Here is a 19,477-nt window from a genome sequence, read left to right as displayed (position 1 = left end):
TTGGAGGCATTGGGGATTAAACCAGCAAATGAGAGATCTTTGTTTCTCTGCCTTCCACATAAATAAAACAAGATAAAATTGTTTTAAGTGAAAAAAACCTTAAATAGTTTGTGAATATTTTTACTACTGCTAGTTTTTTTGGAAATTAGGCTTTTAAGTTGTTGCTCTCCAACTGAAAAATACCCAATTTTTTGTCAGTTGAATGCAGTTTGTCCCCTTATCATCAAACATTTGTAAGTGGTGATTTGTGTGTGTTTCTCACTGCAGGAAGACAAATTTATCCTGGAAATGTTGTAACGGTTCCCAGATGTTTTTTAAAAAGATTAAAATGTGGTGATAGACAGGTATTTGTCTCTAAAGCAAGAGTGATGTCATTCTACTTGGAGTTTATTGACACAGAACTTGCTTTGTCTAAGAAATTTTTCAGCACTGTGAATATGGCTTTAATTAAGAGATACACTGATCACTTGATTGTATTACAAGGGAGGAACTTTTCTAGCTTCTCTGTGCCTTATTGTGTGCTTTGCTTTGTGAATGTGTGTAAGGACCATTGGCATTATGCTGATTTCTATCTACTGTGCTATACCCATTTCCGAATACTAATGAAACCATTGTTTACAAAGTCCTGTCAGATCATAAAAACTGTTTGGATTCACAACCCGTTTTCTGTAAGAAGGCCATGTTATGATTACTGACATTAAAAATTAATATTCTTACCTTTCCTTGAGGGCCAAATCTTTGACTATCATTTTAAAATATAAGGGAATGTCCTCCGAATTTAGGGAAGTCACACATAGATCCCAGTTCCTCTAACTGCCTTTGACAGTTTATTTATTCACAGACTTGTTGCAAATTTTCACGAATCACAGATCTGAAGTACAGACCATTGCCTTAGAATCTGAAGCATTAAATACACATGGGGCTCCTCAGTTGTTTGGTTCTAGCTTCAAGTGATACCAGCTGAAACCTAAATTACAGTGCGTGGCGAGATCAAAAGCAAACAAACAAAATGAATCCCACTCTGCTTCGAAAGTTTATCCACTTTGTGGCACACCCACTGAATCAAGTAATTCTTAGCTCTCCACTCATTTTCTGTACTTTTCTTTCTGTTATCTGGGAAAAAGAGAAAAAGAGAGAGAGACATAGTCCTAAAATACAGCTTCTGTCAAAGAATAACATTAAGAAGAAGCTATAATGTGTACCCTCAGCTGACAAGATTATAGGGAATGGGGGAAAAAAAAAACAAACTAGATCTACCTAGATTTGTGGAAAGGGAATTTCTCCCTCTACTATGCCAGTTTGTGAAAACTCTCGCCCATGTGTGAACACAAAGGCCAAAAGTTGGCTGCAGAAAAGAGCAGAAAACTTCAGACAATGCCAAATGAAGTGTAGGTGTTCTCCTAAATTATTTGGATACCTATTTCACTTCTCTGAGTTAACACGTTACCCCAAGCCGTGTCCCCGGGTCATTCCCAGGCTACCTGCTCACGCCAAGGGCAGCTTGGCGGGCAGATCCGCTTTGGTCCTTGTAGCTCTTGGGCCTTGGGGCAGCGGTCACTACCCGGCTAAGCAGTGGGGGAAACCGAAGCGTCTGAGCCTCCAAGACAGACAGTATCCGCCGGTGTCCTCTCGAACTTTGCACATCGCGTGACCCGGGCAGAGCGCGCACGGCGGCCAGGCCTTTGGCGGGATCCTCAGGGAAGAGAGACGAGGGCTGGTTTCCGGGCCCGGGCGGCGGGCCTGAGCAGGGGAGCGCGACCTGCAGCCCCCTGCGCGGTGCGGGCCGCTGCCAGCCGCCGGGTCCCGGGCACTCGTGCCCCGCCCCGGCTCAGAGCCGCCGCCGCCGCCGCCTTCCTTCGAGAGCTGCCGGCCGCTCGGTTCTCCTCGGTTGCCCCGCGCGCTCCGCGGGAGGAGCTGCCGGCGGCCGTGACGCGTCAGGGAAGGAAACGCCGGCGGCCCTGTGGGGAAAGAGGAAGCGAGAGTGCGCTCGGCTCCGCGCCCGCCGCGCCGGGAGGCTGCCCTGTGGGGCCGGGTAGGTGCGGGGCAGGCCGGGGGGTCCGCGCGCCTCAAGGCCGCGGTCGGAGCCCCCGGGCGGGGGGGACGGGGCGGGGCAAGGGCTGCCGGGGCCTCGACTGCTGCCTCTCCGCGGAGCAGACGTGATTTTCCCGCGTTCCCCGGAAGCCTCGGAGCCCCCGACTCCCGGAGAGTTTGTGGGCTTTGTTTCCTCGAGGTGAATTCAGATTCTGCGCGGCGAGTCCTAAACGCCCGAGTGGCGTCGGTGGATGGACCCTGTTAACGCGTGCACAAGCTGCAGAACCTAGAGGAGCGAGGGACGTGGAGGGTGGGAGTCCCCATCTGAGGTCGAAATTGGTTGGGGTCCCCTGTGAGGATCGGGGAAGGGGCGGCTGCGGGAGTGGGGTGCATAGGAATGCTTAACCTGTTGTCAGCCGACCAGTAGGGTGAGACTTTATTGCCTTGCTACTCTTAGATTCTCTGTGATCTGAACCTTTTCACGTCAATCTGCCTCTGTTGGGTCTCAGTTGTAGTACTGGTGTGTGTACCATCTAGAAGTGCTTTGAGATTTTATCATTGTTAGTGATGGGAAGAGAAGAGAGAGAAGATGTCGTCTACTGAAACTTGGATGCTTTCACTCAGTTTTGCACAGTGATTTCTGAACCATGAGTACAATTTCAGTTCTGCACGAGAGACTATATAGGGTGCACTTGACATGCAAGAATAAATACAGAGCCTTGCAATTTCAAAACCGTTGTCAAGGTAAAAAATAGACGGTTGAGTATTTTTATTTTCTCCCTTCTCACTCGGTTGAGAATTCACCCAATCTGGGAAGTGCCTTCGTTACTTACCAAATACTTACCTCTTACTGTATACTGGGCTCTTTCTAAGTGCTTTATAAATCAATTCTTAATTGAAAATAATAGATTATAGCAGTTCTGGCCATTCAGCAATTGTCCATACTTCAGTTCCCTACATTTCCAGAGCTAGAGACAGTAGAGGAAGTCTGAGACGTATTTTAGGACTGGGTGTGCCTTCTGGCCTTCTTGGCCACCACTCCCATAAGCTGCCACCACCGCAATCCCTGGGGGAAGGGAGTCTGGATCTCGGGAAACGAGACATGTTCCAAGGTCTGGGGCCAGAGCTCTAGCAGCTTCTGTAAGATGGTCTCTCTCATCTGCCATTGTACACGTCAGCTACCTCTGAACTTCCCCCTTTTCTCCCACTGCCACTGTGTGGAGCCTACTGTCATTTGTAAAAAGGAGCTTTGTTCCCAAGCTCTTTGACAATTCATATGACATTGCTTCGGTTTTAAGGGTCAGTTTGAACCTGAAATGTACTACAAAACGGAGTATTTTGTATGCGACAAAATGACAACATATTGTAATTTTACTGCTGTATGCTGTTAGACTAGGCTGGTAGATGTCCACTTTGTGATTTGCAAACATATAAGAATACTTTCCCAGAACAAGGTGTCCTCTTCTTCACTTGTTTTTTAAGATTTATTTATTTTTACAGAGAGAGAAGGGGAGAGATGAGAGAGATTTTCCATCTCTGGTTCACTCCTCAAATGGCCGCAATGGCCAGAGCTGGGCCGTCTGAAGGCAGGAGCCAGGAGCTTCTTTCAGGTCACCTATGTGGGTACAGAGACCCAGGCACTTGTCCCATCCTCAGCTACTTTCCCAGGCACATAAGCAGGGAGCTGGATTGCAAATGGAGCAGCTGGGACTTGAACTGGCACCTATATGGGATGCTGGCATTGGAGGCAGCGTCTTTACCCACTACACCCCAGTGCCTGCCCCTAAAGTGCTTTCAAAGGAGCAGTTTAGCCTGATGCACAGATTGGTGGAGATGTGAAATGGTGAATAAATAATATAGAAACCATGTTTGTCATTATAATTGTAAATTTCATGTCCAGATCTGTACTTCACGCTAGTTTTCTCCCGGTCTCTTTCTTGTTCCTTTATTTCTCCTATGTATATATTTAGATCTAATCACCAGAGAGGTGATCAAATGAGATGATACACCTTATTTAATAGGTGTGAAGTGTCTTGAAGCAGGAAGGCTTGCTTTCCTGTGGTGTAATTATGGCACAACAGCCATTAGTGGCATTCATAAATTCAACTCAGACAAGTGACACCTAACACTTTCATGGTAACAGAGTGCTTCCAGACAGACTCATCTGCTCTGCAGAGGGTCTTCCAGAGACGGAGAACCAGTTTTCACTCCCATTTTTACAGATAAAAATCTGAGGCACAGGAATATTACAGCACTTCAGCCGTGGTGGCACAGCTGGTTTGGCAGTGCCGGACAACAGTAGGTGTGTGTCCTGTGCCTGGAACACGTAGGCCTGCCGTAGACATTTGTGCAATGACTGGCTCTTGCTTTTCCAAAACATTTCTCAACATAGCCCCGTAATTGATGTATGCATAAGAGATTTGCAGGCCTAATCCAATGTCTCTCTTATTTCAAACAGCATCTGATACAAAGCGTTTTGTTTTTTTTTTTTTTGTTTTTTTTTTTTACAACAGGGACAGCAATGTCCTTTGGATACTTTTCTTAGGATTTGTCATTCCTGGGTCTTGAAAATAACTGTTTTTTTTCCCCCTCTTAAAGATCTTACCTTTTTCCTTCTGATTTTTTTTTTTTTGTTTTTTTGTTTTTTGTTTTTTTGTTTTGTTTTGTTTTGACGGGCAGAGTTAGACAGTGAGAGAGAGAGAGACAGAGAGAAAGGTCTTCCTTCCCTTGGTTCACCGCCAATCCGAAGCCAGGAGCCAGGTGCTTTTTCCTGGACTCCAGGTACAGGGTCCAAGCACTTGGGCCATCCTCCACTGCCTTCTGGGGCCACAGCAGAGAGCTGGACTGGAAGAGGAGCAACCAGGACAGAATCCAGTGCCCCAACTAGGACTAGAATCTGGGGTGCTGGCGCCACAGGTGGAGGATTAGCCAAGAGAGCCACGGCGCCGGCCTCCCTCTGATTTTAAGAGTTTGGGTTGGACACATAGTGGTGTTAGTGTTTGTGATGACAGCTTTCATATCTACCTAAGCTACTCAGATTTATGATCAGGTTCAAATACAGTGATCATAGGTATTATAATTTTTCGGAGCATCTGGCATTACTATGAGGTCTCTTTTGAAATGTTGCAATTACTTTGTTAGGAAGGGTCTTTTGAAAAACAAAATAACCCTCAAATATTTATAGCCTTCAAACATAATTCTCTGTACCCTCAACTATGTGATCTCCAGATGGATAACCTTTAATTAGAGAGGAAAATATGGCCATTCCCTGCTGGGAGGACTTGAGAAGGGCTATGGGGAGAATGAAAGATGGGCTAGCCTTTCCCAGGAGGGCTATTAGGTGGTGAGAAGCCCTTAATGAAGCCAGACTGAGTCATCTGCCTGTCAACGGTTCTTCTGTGTGGGGTTGAATAAAACACTTTTCAAACCTGCCTTGTTTCAGAAACCACGTTACCTTTTTCAATCCTCATATTTTTTTCTCTTTTTAAAATTCATGTAAATTACTGACTAAACTGCTGATTCATGAAACTCAAGTTATATAACGTGTTATTCCTGACAGAAGCAGCTCCTACGGTATTTGAAGCGATTCTGTGTCTCTGTTTTCTTTTACCATTCCCATTCCCTATTTCCCCCTCTTTCATGGAAGAACATGGTAAATCTGGAAAGAGACAAATCACGTTTTGTAGTTCACATCGAAGTGATTTTAACCCAATGCTAGCTTAGATTTCATTGTCCTTGTAGAGGAAGACAATGTGGAAATCAGTTGTTCGAGGCCAATATAGAGCATCAACCAGTAAAATTGTATCTTCTATATAAAGCTGTGCCAAAGGGCATTTAAAGGAAATTAGAACAGTGTACAGTATCTGTGCCCTTGTCCAACTTCTCAGGTCATTTCCCATTTTATACAAGTACTGAAAACCTGCCTAAGTTCATCTTCTTGCAACCCTATTCTTTTTTTTTTTTTTTTTGGACAGTCAGAGTTAGTGAGAGAAAGAGAGAGAGAGAGAGAGAGAGAGAGAGTTATAGGCAGTGAGAGAGAGACAGAGAGAAAGGTCTTCCTTCCGTTGGTTCACTCCCCTAATGGCCACCATGGCCAGCGCTGTGCTGATCCAAAGCCAGGAGCCAGGTGCTTCTTCCTGGTCTCCCATGCGGGTGCCGGGACCCAAGCACTTGGGCCATCCTGCACTGCCCTCCCAGGCCATAGCAGAGAGCTAAATTGAAAGAGGAGCAACCGGGACTAGAACCTGGGGTGCCAGCACCAGGCACCACAAGCGGAGGGTTAGCCAAGTGAGCCACACTGCCAGCTATCAACCCTATTCTTTTATTATTCAAAACCAAAATCTGAAAATGAAAGATAAGTGATGCTAGACAAGGAGACATGCAGGGAAAGGGATGGATAATGTGTAAGATGGAAAATAGGAGATATGTGAGTGAGCCAAGAGATGTTTACTTGAGAGCTCATAGGAGTAGTCATGGATAGTACAGCTCTGATTCCTCTTAGGGCACTATGCAATGTAGGGAAGACTTCTCTGGAATCAGAGTCTGGAAGGGACTAGAAACATCTCTGCATGATGTGATATTGGTGGGCAGAGTTACTTTCTTCCATCAACTGCAGAAGCGTTCTCATAGGTTGGTCTTTCATCAGGCAATGAAAGGAGTTTGTTTACAGGTGGTAATTGAAAATGTAGGGAACTGGTTTATAACTTTTTAAAAAAAGATTTATTTATTTGAAAGGCAGAGCGATGAGAGAGAGCAAGAGTGAGCTTCCATCCATTGGTTCACTTCCCAAATGGCTGCAATGGCCAGGGGTGGACCAGGCCAAAGCCAGGAGCCAGGAATTCCATTTCCTGGTCATTTGTTAGAAAAATAAAAGGACAAAATAAGTAAACCTATCCCTCATTAACTTTTTTCTTTTTTTAAAGATTTATTTATTTATTTGAAAGGCAGAGTTAGAGAGGCAGAGGTAGAGAGAGAGAAAAGTCTTCTATCCGCTGGTTCAGTCCTCAGGTGGCTACAACGGCTGACACTGAGCTGATCTGTAGCCAGGAGCCAGGAGCTTCTTCTGGGTCTCCCATGCCGGTGCAGGGGCCCAAGGACTTGGGCCATCTTCTATTGCTTTCCCAGGCCATAGCAGAGAGCTGGATCAGAAGTGGAGCAGCTGGGATTCAAACCAGCAACCATATGGGATGCCAGTACTACAGACAGTGGCTTTACCCGCTATGCCACAGCACCAGCTCCTCACTAACTGTTATTAGGATTTTAGAGAATATCTGTCTAGACTTTTATTTGTGTGCATATTCATATTTTTAATGTCATTAAAAACATTTCTCATACAGGCTTACTTTGTTAAAGAATTAATGCTTATGGAGCCAACCAACATCATAATTCCATTCACCCATGAACAAGTTGTTTTGCTGTGTTTCCTGGCCACAAGCCATACCCTAAGCCTGGCTAACACTCTTGGAAATTTGTCCTACTGCTTATAAAGGGGGCTAGGTGAGGGTGTGTAGGACAGACTGACAAACCATCGAATCAACGCGAAATACGTATCCTTCTAATGGGGACCAGTCGATATTTGTGTTTTACATATGTCTAAAATGCAAGACTTTTTTTTTTTTTTTTTTTTTTTGGACAGGCAGAGTTAGAGAGAGAGAGAGACAAAGACAGACAGAGAGAAAGGTCTTCCTTCCATTGGTTCACTCCCCCAAATGGCCGCTATGGCCGGTGCGCTGCACTGATCTGAAGCCAGGAGCCAGGTGCTTCCTCCTGGTCTCCCATGTGGGTGCAGGACCCAAGCACTTGGGCCATCCTCCACTGCCTTCCCAGGCCACAGCAGAGAGCTGGACTAGAAGAGGAGCAACTGGGACAGAATCAGCGTCCCAACCGGGACTAGAACCCGGGGTGCGGGTGCCGCAGGTGGAGGATTAGCCTAGTGAGCCACGACTCTGGCAATGCAAGACATTTTTAAAAATAAATGATAGAATATTCACATATAATTCATCCTGTTCACTAAATGATAAACACAAACAGTTGACTTTAATCAAGTAAAAAGGAGCCACTCTGAAGTTCAGTTAGAAGTTTGAACAGCAGGAGTCGGTGTTGTGGCCCTACAGGTGAAGCCACCACCTGTGCTGCCAGTATCCCATCGTATGGGAGCCAGTTGGAGTCCCAGATGTACTATTTCCAACCCAGCTCTCTGCTATGGCCTGGGAAAAGCAGTGGAAGATGGCCCAAGTCCTTGGGCCCCTGCATACACTTAGGAGACTGGAAGAAGCTCCTGGAATCTGTCTCGGGCCTGGCCCAAACCAGGTTGTTGTAGCCATCTGGGGAATGAAGCAGCGGATGGAAGATTCATTCTCTCTCTCTCTCTCTCTCTCTCTCTCTAACTCTTTCAAATAAATAAATAAATAAGTCTTTGAAAAATGAACAATCTGGAAAAAAAATAAGAAAATCTGAATTTGAGAGGTTTTGAAATATCTAAGGATAAGTACATATTTTAAAAAATGTTCTAAGGGCCGGCGCCGTGTCTTAACAGGCTAATCCTCCGCCTTGCGGCGCCGGCGCACCAGGTTCTAGTCCCTATTGGGGTGCCGGATTCTATCCCGGTTGCCCCTCTTCCAGGCCAGCTCTCTGCTATGGCCCAGGAAGGCAGTGGAGGATGGCCCAAGTCCCTGGGCCCTGCACCTGCATGGGAGACCAGGAGAAGCACCTGGCTCCTGCCATCGGATCAGTGCGATGCGCCGGCCGCAGCGGCCATTGGAGGGTGAACCAACGGCAAAAAGGAAGACCTTTCTCTCTGTCTCTGTCTCTCTCACTATCCACTCTGCCTGTCAAAAAAAAAAAAAATGTTCTAAGGATAAATAATTGGTTTAATAACCCTGCCACCAGTGGTCGTACTAGGCGACCTTAAAATTTTTTATTTTGGCTGCTTTAGGGTTAGTCAGACTTTTAATTTGCTGCACAGAGCCCCTTCTTTACATGCTATACCACTAGTTTTCCCAGACAACATCTGCCCCTTCTGATACCTCACTACCTCCTTTTCTTCTCCCATGGTGCATATACACAAACCATAGCCCACACTTGCCTCCTGTGTCCTTCTCTGACCTCCCATCCTTTCTGAGGGCTCAATCATTTTTTTAAAGAGATTTATTTTATTTATTTGAAAGGCAGAGTTACAGAGAGAGAGAGAGGAAGAGAGAGAGAGAGAGAGGGAGAAAGAGGAAGAGATAAATCTTCTATCCACTGGTTCACTCCCCAGGTGGCTGCAATGGCCAGGGCTGGGCCAGGCCAAAGCCAGTAGCCAGGAGCTTCTTCTAAGTTTCCCATGTGTGTGCAAGGGCCCAAAGACTTGGGCCATGACCATCCTTTGCTGCTTTCCCAGGTATATTAGCAGGGAGCTGGATCAGAAATGGAACAGCCAGGACTCAAACCCATGCCCGTATGGGATGTTGGCTTTGTAGACAGTGGCTTAATCCATCATGCCACAACACCAGACCCCAGCAAAATAAAGTTTTTTTTTTTTTAAACATTGTTCCTTTCCCCTTTTCCAGCTTTTATATCAATAAAAATTTTTCTGTCTTTTCGCCTTTTCTCTTCAGTTTGGTCTTTAGCAAAAAAGATCCTAATCATAGAGATACACTTAAGACCAGGCCTTCAATAAGGGAAAAGAAAGCTTTTAGTTTGAGAGGAAAGGTAGACATTATAAAGAACTACTGGTTTCAACCTTCAAAACCCTTGAGAATACCCAGTAATTCCTTTCAAAATAGTCACAGAAGTCCCCACCCACCTCCTTTTCTCTAAATAAGCAATGTTTTGCCTGAAGCATTGGCATAAACTATGAAATTTATTATGATTTATAATGGTTTTTGTTCGGGTCATTGCAACAGCATTGTTTTATGCTTTTTTTCTTTTAAATCTATTTGAGAGGAAGAAAGAGAGAGAAAGGGAGAGAAAGAAAGAGAAAGAGAACACTCACATCTGCTGGTTTACTTCCTAAAGGCCCATGATGGTCCCTGGCTGGGCCAGGGGTCAAACCAGGAGTAGGAAACTCATTCCAGGCCTCCCAAGTGGGTAGCAGGAACCGAATCACTTGAACCCTCATTGCTACCTCCCAGGATCTGTAACAGCAGGAAGCTGGAGTCGGGAGTCAGAGCTGGGTATTGAACCCAGACACTCTGATATAGGACATGGGTAATCTTAATTGCTACGCCAGATGTCCACCCCTGTGCTTCCACCCTCACCCCCACTATTGAAGATGTCAGCCATGTTGTGAGTTGAATTGAGTGTTTTGGTTTTGAAAGATAACTCCTAGTTATGACCACTGTTCCCTTTGGAAAATACATCCAACGTTCTAAATATCTGGCGTAAAAACAGCATTGTTGTTTTCAGTTAAGTCAAAATAATAGCAGTCTTTGAGAAGTGATATGTTGATTCCAAACTTTTTCCTTCCAGATTTTCGTCAGTAAAGGGAGCTAGGATTGGCATGGATCCTTGGGGATTACAGAGGAAGCAGGTCTCTGCTGCAAAGGTTGAGGGTCAGGGCCAGGTAGCTCACCTGTAAAGGTAAACGTGTGTGGGCTAGAAGACAGGGGGAGCCTTGCACCAAATAGCTGGATAAGTTGCACTGAGAAAAAGGTCTATATTTTCATAAATATTCATGGAAAAGGTTTCAAAAAGATGTTTTTGTTCAGACTTCCAACAGCATGTTGCAAAATTAATGATAGTTTAACACAAAAGCATTATATTATTCATTTGATCTGGAATTGTTTATAAACATTCAGAATTAACACTTTACTGTTATTTTTTAAAAATTAAAGAAAGAAAACACAGAGTGCTAGGCCCCACAAAAAGTTATTTTTATTTTTTTGAATTCTAAGTATATATAATTGTGCATAGCTGACAGTTTGGTCTATTCTGGCTCAAGTACACTTACCTCCCTTCTGATTTTTCTCATCAATATTTTGTTTAATTTATTTGAGAGGAAGAAAGGCAGAGAGCAGGTGAATGAGAGACAGACAGAGAGAGCTCCCATCTGCTGGTTCATTCCCCTAGCTGTCCACAATAACCAGGGGTGGGCCAAGGCTGAAGCTGGGAGTTAGGAATGCAATCCAGGTCTTCCATGTGAGCGACAGGAACCACCGCTGCTATTTCCCTGGGTTGGTGTTTGTTAGAAGCTTGAGTCAGGAGCTAGAACTAGACGTTCGAACCCAGGTACTCAAATATTGGGACACAGGTTAACTGGCATCCTGTTTTTTTTTTTTTTTTTTAATTTAGCTTTTCTGTCATTTTATTTGAAAAACAGAGACATACACACACACACAGATACACACACACATCCATACATATACACAGAGAGAAAGAGAGAGATCTTTCTTCTGATGGATTACTTCTCAAATGCCTGCAACATCAGGTCTCTTACTTGGGTGGCAGGGAATCAAATTTCTTGAACCACAATCTGCTGCCTACTAGAATGCACATTATCAGGAAGCTGGATCAGGAGCCAAGCAACTGGGACTTAAAACAGGCACTCTGATATGGGATGTGGGCATCCCAAGCAGCTACATAAGCTGCTGTGCTAAATGCCCACGCATTAACTGGCATGTTAGCCATTAGGCTAAATGCCTGCTCCACTTTTTTTCTTTTTTAAATTAATGAAAGATAAGACACTCCAATGTTTTAAAAGAGAGGAATTTTTTTTAAATTATGTATTTATTTATTTGAAAGGCAGAGTTACAGAGAGGCAGAGAAAGAAAGAAGGTCTTCCATCTGCTGGTTCACTCCTCAAATGGCCTCAACAGCTGGGACTGGGTCAGGCTGAAGCCAGGAGCCAGGAGCTTCCTCAGGGTCTGCCACACGGGTGCTAAGGCCCAAGCACTTGGGCTATCTTTTATTGCTTTTGTAGGCTATAGCAGAGAGCTGGACTAGGAGTAGAGCAGCCAGGATTTGAACTGGCACCCATATGAGATGCCAGTGCTGCAGGCAGCAGCTCTACCTGCTATGTCACAGCACCAGCCCCAAGAGAGTTTTTAAGATTTATAAGACTGCTCACTTTCCCCTTGGATTTTATCTCCCCTATCTGCTGGTTCACTTACCTTATGGCCGCAACAGTCAGAGCTTGGCCTTGCCAAAGCCAGGAGCTTCATCTAGTTCTCCCACTATGGTGCAGGGGCCCAAGCACTTGGGCTGTCCTCCACTACTTTCCCAGGTGCATCAGCAGGGAGCTGGATTGGAAGTGGAGCAGCTGGAACTCAAACCAGCACCCATATGGGATGCTGGCGTGGCAGGTGGCAGCTTAACTCACTTCGCCACAACGTTTGCTCCTTATCTTCCCTTTAGGTATCTGTTATTTCTGCCTCCTAGGTAGCATAACATCATTTATTTTCGTTCTTCCTTTTAAAAATCCACTCAAGTGTGGACAAAATTTCCTGTTATGTTGAAATTATTTATTGCTTTCACTGGACATTTTAGGGTTAAAAATTTGCCTGTGAAATGCAAAGTGTTGTATATAAAATAATACCACTGTGTAGAAAGACAAGGTAAAAAATAAGTATATTTTTGCTTCTCTTATCTATGCATAAATAGACTCTGGAAAAACACATAGGAAATTAACAATATTTATATATTTGAGGTTGAGGGATGAGAACTGGGCAGATAGAAATGGGTGGGAAGCAGACTTTTACGGAGTCCCTTATATTATTTTTGGTTTTTGGAACCATGTGATTATGTAACCCATTGTTAAAATAATTCAAAAAATCATGCCCTTAGGTTGTTTGACACTTTACAAAGAGATCTACATCTGTATCTGGTGTCCCTTTTCTGCATCAGTCTTTAGTGAGGTCGTTGTTTGAAATCTGTGTGTGAGAATGCATGTGTAGTCTAGTCTCGAAGGACTAGGAGTATTTTGCAGGCACCTTGCCACGGATTTTTCCCCTTCAGCTCTCAAAGGCTGTGACTAAGATTCATTATGGAGCCTTCCGTTAGAAAATTCTGATACTGCAAATACAGCCAAACCTTAAGTTGTTGTTGGCTTATGGAGAGAACCATTTAATTGAAATTACATGCAGTATTTGGCCAACTGGATCCTTGGTTGTTTCCTAATAAAACGATTAGATAATGCCCCATAATTAGTGCAAAGTCAGTTTACTTTTCCCCGTGGTGTCTTCTACCTTATAATCATGGTTATAGTTTACCTACTTAAGATTATATGAATTTGGTGCTTTTAGAAAATAGAGGTTAGTTTACTTTTAGTATTTTGATAATGCTTCCCCTTACAGTTGTACACACTAAGCCAACTATTTTTCATCATAATTTTTGGAGTTTACATCATTTGTGACCTTTATCTTATCTTGCCAAGAGCAAAGAGGAAGGAGTTAACATTTAGAGATTACCTGCCACTTGGTGGATGCTTTAGAGACTTTATTTCATTAAATACTCATAATACTTCTATGGGGTAGGTGGGGAGTTTCATTTTACAGATGACAAAATTTGACTTAGTAAGGCTTCAAAGCTGTGAATGGCCAACACAGGACAGAACTGATCTGGCTGTGTCTCCACAGGTCCCCCTTTGCTATTGATAAGGAGGTAAAAGCTGGCTGTTCTGAAAGAAATTCATCAGAAAGAATAGGCAGACTTGATTTACAAAAATCCAGATTACCATAAACTAATGAGGCAGTGGCTAAATGAGTTATAAAATTGGCTTTTCATTTTGACTTTATTATTCTGAAATAATATTAATGTTTTAATACAGAAAAGGGTACCAGATGTCAAGAGGAAAGCTGACTGAAAATGCTTTAAATATTATGTATTTCATGCCTAAAAGAAAAAGGACTCAAAAGTCCAAATTTAAAAACCTTGTTGTGTTAAATTCTGAACCTGCAGGATTTGAATGTCTTATGTTGTTATCTTTCAGAACTGTCAAACTCCTGCTGTTAGCAAACAAAGTCCAGTGAACTTTGCCAACAATAACACATATTGTTGTCATATTATAGAACCCTTAATGATGGTAACCAGCACCACTTATATTAATCCTTGGAAATAGGGCAATTGCTTTGCTGATTTTTTGTTTAATTTAGCTGTTGCAAGTCTTTTGTGTGTCTTGGCAGATACTGGGATAAGCTCCTATTAGCTGAGTAAAGATAGATCCCTGTAGGTCTGAATTCTTATATACTCCAATGTCTTATGCTTCTATTATCTAATAAAATGTATTTTATTTCCTGAGCAAGATGGTGCTATATTCTGAAGGTATCCACAAGTTAGTGTGTTTCAAACTTCACTGCAATTGTGTTAGGAGGTAGGGCCTTCTGGGAGATTATTATGAGATGCCTGCTGATAAATGGATAAATACCTTTGTGAAAAGGTCCTATGGAGGATGGCATTTAGCCTAGACATTAGGTCACTTGCATCCCATTTTGGAGTACCTGGTTTGATTTCCAGCTTTGGCTCCTGATGCCAGCTTCCTGCTAGTACATACTGTGGGAGGCGGTGGTAATGACTCAAGTAATTGGGCTCCTGCCACCCACATTGGAGACCTGGATTGAGTTCTCGGCTCCCTGGTCAGCCTGGCCCCGCTCCGACCATTGTGGGTATTTGAGGAAGTGAGTCGGCAGATGGAAGCTCTCTCTAAATATCTGGCTCTCCCTCTTTATCTCTATGCTCTCAAATAAATTTTAAAAATAAATAAAAATAAAAAAGTCTTATAGGAATGAGTTCTCCTCTGCTCTTCTGCTGTGGACAGATTTGGTCCATTTTTGGTTGCCCTTGCCAGCTTCCAGCTTCTGCCATGTGAAGATACAGCAAGGAAGTCCTTATCAGATCAAAGTGCTACTTTGATCTTGCTCTTGATCTCCAGAACTGTGACGTTGTCATCTATAAATCACCCAGTCTCAAGAATTCAGTTACAGCAATACAAACAGACTGAGACAGATAATAAAAAAATTCAAATGATTGGGAAAGTTTCAAAAGAAATGAAAGACAGTACTTGGAGAAGACAGAAAAAAACTATGGCAGATGCTGAGTCTCTTAGACTCAGTGCTTCTCAATGAAGTAACATCTCTATTGGAATATAATATATACCATCAAATTCACCCTATTAAGCCATAATCCAGTGGTTTATTCACAGAATTGTGAAGCCACCACCACTGCCTAATTTCAAACCTTTCATCACCCCAAAAAGAAACTCGGGAACCATTATCAGTCATTGCCATCCCTCCCAAATTCCAGCCTGTACAATGACAAATAAGTGTTGTTTATATATATATTTGCTTATTCTGCACATTTCATTTTTAAAAATGGGGTCTTTTTTTTTAAAAAAAAGATTTATATTTATTTGAGAGACAGAGTATTTGTTACAGAGAGAGGGAGAGACTGAAAGAGAAGTCTTCATCCTCTGGTTCACTCCCTAAATGGCCACAATGGCTGGAGCCAGGCCGATCTTAAGCCAGGAGCCAAGAGCTTTTTCTGGGTCACTCACGTGGGTGCAGGGGCCCAAGTATTTGGGCCATCTTCCACTGCTCTCCCAGACCATTAGCAGAGAGCTGGCTTAGAAGTAGAGCAGCCAGAACTTGAACCAGCAACCATATATGGGTTGCCAACCCAACCTACTATGCCACAGCACTGGCCCCAGGAAGTGGTCTTTTGTGACTGGTTCTTTTCACTTAGCACAATGTTTTCAGGATCCATCCATGTTACAGCATGTAAAACTTCATCATTTCTTTTTTTTAAAAAATATTTATTTATTTGAAAATCAGAGTTACACAGAGAAGGAGAGGCAGAGAGAGCGAGAGGGCTTCATCTGCTGGTTCAGTTCCCAATTGGCTGCAACGGCCGGAGCTGTGCCAGTCTGAAGCCAGGAGCCAGTAGCTTCCTCTAGGTCTCCCAAGTGGGTGCAGGGGCCCAAGGACTTGAGCCATCATCTACTGCTTTCCCAGGCTGTAGCAGAGAGTTAGATTGGAAGTGGAGCATCTGGGACTCAAACCAGTGCCCATATAGGATGCTGGCACTGCAGACGGTGTGTACTATACCACAACACCAGCACCTCATCATTTCTTTTTGGTGGTGAAAAGTCTTCCATTTTTGTTTGTTCATCTGTTCACAGACATTTGGGTTATCTCTACCATTTGTCTATTATGGATAATGTTATAAATATTTATTTATATGTAAGTTTTTGTGTGGACACAGGTTTTCATCTCTCTTAGGTATATCCCTGGGAGCGGATTTGCTGGGTCATACAATAACTCATATATTCTGAATAAATGTCCCTTAGCAGATAAATTATTTACACATATTTTCCCTTCTTTGGGGTTTCTTTTTCCTTTCTTGATGATTTTCTTAAAGTAAAAATTTTAATTTTTGATGAAGTCAAAGGGTGTGCATGAGTAGGAAGCTGGAATCCTAAGCAGAGCCAGGACTCAAATCCAGGCACTCTGATATGGGATGTGGGCATCTTAACTGCTGCACCAAGTGTCCATCCCATAACTTGGATTTTGTTAGGGATTGCTTTGAATCTGTGGATCAGTTTGTTACAATATTAACAATTTTATTAAGTCTTTTGATCTACGAACATATGTTGTCATTTCATTTACTGAGGTCTTTTTTAATGTTCAACACTGTTTTCTAGTTTTCATTATAGAAAGTCACTGTGCTAAAATTTATTCCTAGGTATTTTCTTTTTGGTGCTATTATAAATGGAATTGTTTTCTTAATACATTTTTAGTTTTCTCATTGCTACTGTATGGAAATACAATTGATTTTTGAATATTGATTTTGTATTCTTCATTCTTACTTCAATCATTTATTAATTTGAATGATTTTTGGTGGATTCCTTAGGATTTTCTATATATAAGATCTTGTTATCTGTACATAGAAATAGTTTTACTTTTTTTATTATTTTTCTCCTGCCTGATTGTTCTACTAGAACTTCTACTGCTGTATCAAATAGAAGTGAAGACAACTAATATGCTGTCTTGTTCCAATCTCAGGGGGAAAAGCATTCAGTTTTTCATTACTATGCAATGTTAGCTGTGGGTTTTTCATAAATGTCCTTTATTGCTTGAGGAATTCCCTTCTATTCCTACTTTGTTCAGTGTTTTTGTCATTAAATGTATTAAAGGGGACCAGGCCTGTGACATAGTGGGTAAAGCTGCTGCCTGTGGTGTAGCATCCATATGGACTCCAGTTCGAGTCTTGGCTGCTCCACTTCCTACCCAGCTCCCTGCTATAGCCTGGGAAAGCAGTGGAAGATGGCTCAGGTCCTTGAACCCCTGCACTCACATGGGAGACACGGAAGAAGCTCCTGTCTCCTGGCTTTGGATTGGCTCAGCTCTGGCTGTCATGGCCATTTGGGGAGTGAACCTACAGATGGCATACCTTTCTCTCTCTCTACCTCTGCCTTTCTGAAATTCTGCCTTTCAAATAAATAAATAAATCCTTTAAAAAAAGGTGTTAGAGTTTATCAGATAGCATTTCTATGTTTATTGAGGTGATCCTATGGTTTTTGTTCTTTAAATACTATGTATTGAGGTGGGTATTGAGCTTAGCAGTTAAGATAAGGTTAGGATATCTGTGTTCCATATTGGAGTTCCTGGGTTCAGTTTTTGCTTCCTGATAAAACACATCTTGGGAAACAGTGGTGATAACTCAAGGAATTGGGTTCCTGCCGTCTACATGGGAGACTTGGAAAGCATTTTCAGCTCCCAGCTTTGACCTGAACCAGGTCTGGCCATTGTGGGAATTTGGGGATTGAAGTAGTACATGAGAGCTCTCTCATCTATCTCTCAAATTAATAATTAACAATAAAAATGTGATATATTATACTGATGATTTTCAGATATTTAGCCAACCCTACAATCCTGGAATAAGTAACATTTGATAATAGTCTGTAAACCTTTTTATATGTTGCTAGATTTGGATTGTTGGTATTTTGTTGAAGTTTTTGCATCTGAATTAGTCTGTAATTTTTTTTCCTCATGATATCGTCATCTGTTTTTGGTACCAGTTTAATACTGGTTTCATTGAATAAGTTGAAAAGTTATATCTTCCCATGTATGTGTGTGTGTTGGGGGGAATTTTGTGAAGGATTGGTATTAATTTTTTAAGGTTTATTTATTTATTTATTTGAAAGGCAGAGGCAGAGGCACAGGGAGAGAGAGAGAGAGAGAGAGAGAGAGAGAGAGAGAGAGAAAGGTCTTCTATCCACTGGTTCACTCCCCAAATGGCCGCAACGCCCAGAGCTGCACCAATCTGAAGCCAGGAGCCAGGAGCTTCTTCTGGGTCTACCAAGTGGGTACAGAGGCCCAAGGACTTGGGCCATCTTCTTTTGCTTTCCCAGGCCATAGCAGAGAACCAGATCAGAAGTGGAACAGCTGGGTCTTGAACCGGTGCCCATATGCAAGGGCAACTTTACCCACTATGCCACAGTGTTGGTCCCTAATTCTTCTTCTTTTTTTTTTTTTTTTTTTTTTTGACAGGCAGAGTGGACAGTGAGAGAGAGAGAGAGACAGAGAGAAAGGTCTTCCTTTGCCATTGGTTCACCCTCCAATGGCTGCCATGGCCGGTGCGTTGCAGCCGGCGCACCGTGCTGATCCGAAGGCAGGAGCCAGGTGCTTCCTCCTTGTTTCCCATGGGGTGCAGGGCCCAAGCACTTGGGCCATCCTCCACTGCACTCCCTGGCCATTGCAGAGAGCTGGCCTGGAAGAGGGGCAACCGGGACGGAATCTGGCGCCCGACTGAGACTAGAACCAGGGGTGCCGGCGCTGCAAGGTGGAGGATTAGCCTGTTGAGCCACGGCGCCGGCCCCTAATTATTCTTAAAACATTTGGTAAAATTCACTAGTTAAACCATTGCTACCTGGGCTTTTCTTTGTGGGGAGTTTTTTCTGATAACTGATTCAATCTCTTTACTTGTTATATTTCTATTCAGAATTTCTATTTCTTCTTCAGTTACTTTTTGTAGTTTATTTCTATGAGTTTGTCCATTTCCTCTAGGTCATTCTAAATTGTTGGTGTACAATTATTCATAATATTCTCTTTTTAAAAAAATATTTATTTTATTTATTTGAAAGAGTTACAGAGAGAGGTAGAGAAAGAGAGAGAGGTCTTCCATCCACTGGTTCACTCTCCAGATGGCCACAATGGCCGGAGCTGGGCCAATCCAAAGCCAGGACCTAGGAGTTTCTTCCGGGTCACCCACATGGGTGCAGGGACCCAAATACTTGGGCCGTCTTCCACTGCTTTCCCAGACTAGGAATGAGAGATAGATTGGAAGAGGAGCAGCCAGAACAAGAACCAGCTCCCATATGGGATGCTGGCACTTCAGGCCAGGGCTTTAACCTGCTGTGCCGCAGCGCTGGCCCCATAATATTCTCTTAAAATCCTTCTTACCTCTGTGAAGTTGGTAGTGATATTCCCTTTTTCATTCCTAATTGTAGTAATATAACTTCCTTCTTTTATCT

General features: G+C 43.1%; 1 protein-coding gene across 1 annotated transcript in view; it reads left to right on the top strand.

Moving 5' to 3' along the window:
• Positions 1-1,925: 1,925 nt before the first annotated feature.
• Positions 1,926-19,477, top strand: part of SGK3 (serum/glucocorticoid regulated kinase family member 3) — a 153,144-nt gene continuing 135,592 nt past the window's right edge. The window contains exon 1 of the mRNA XM_062188403.1: positions 1,926-2,032. The gene's annotated coding sequence lies outside the window, so the exon portion shown is untranslated. The remainder of the gene's footprint in view (positions 2,033-19,477) is intronic.

The sequence above is a fragment of the Lepus europaeus genome, chromosome 4 (assembly GCF_033115175.1).
Source record: "Lepus europaeus isolate LE1 chromosome 4, mLepTim1.pri, whole genome shotgun sequence".
Classification (NCBI taxonomy): Eukaryota; Metazoa; Chordata; class Mammalia; order Lagomorpha; family Leporidae; genus Lepus; species Lepus europaeus.
Note: the sequence above shows the minus strand (reverse complement) of the source record. Positions and strands in the feature narration are given on the sequence as shown.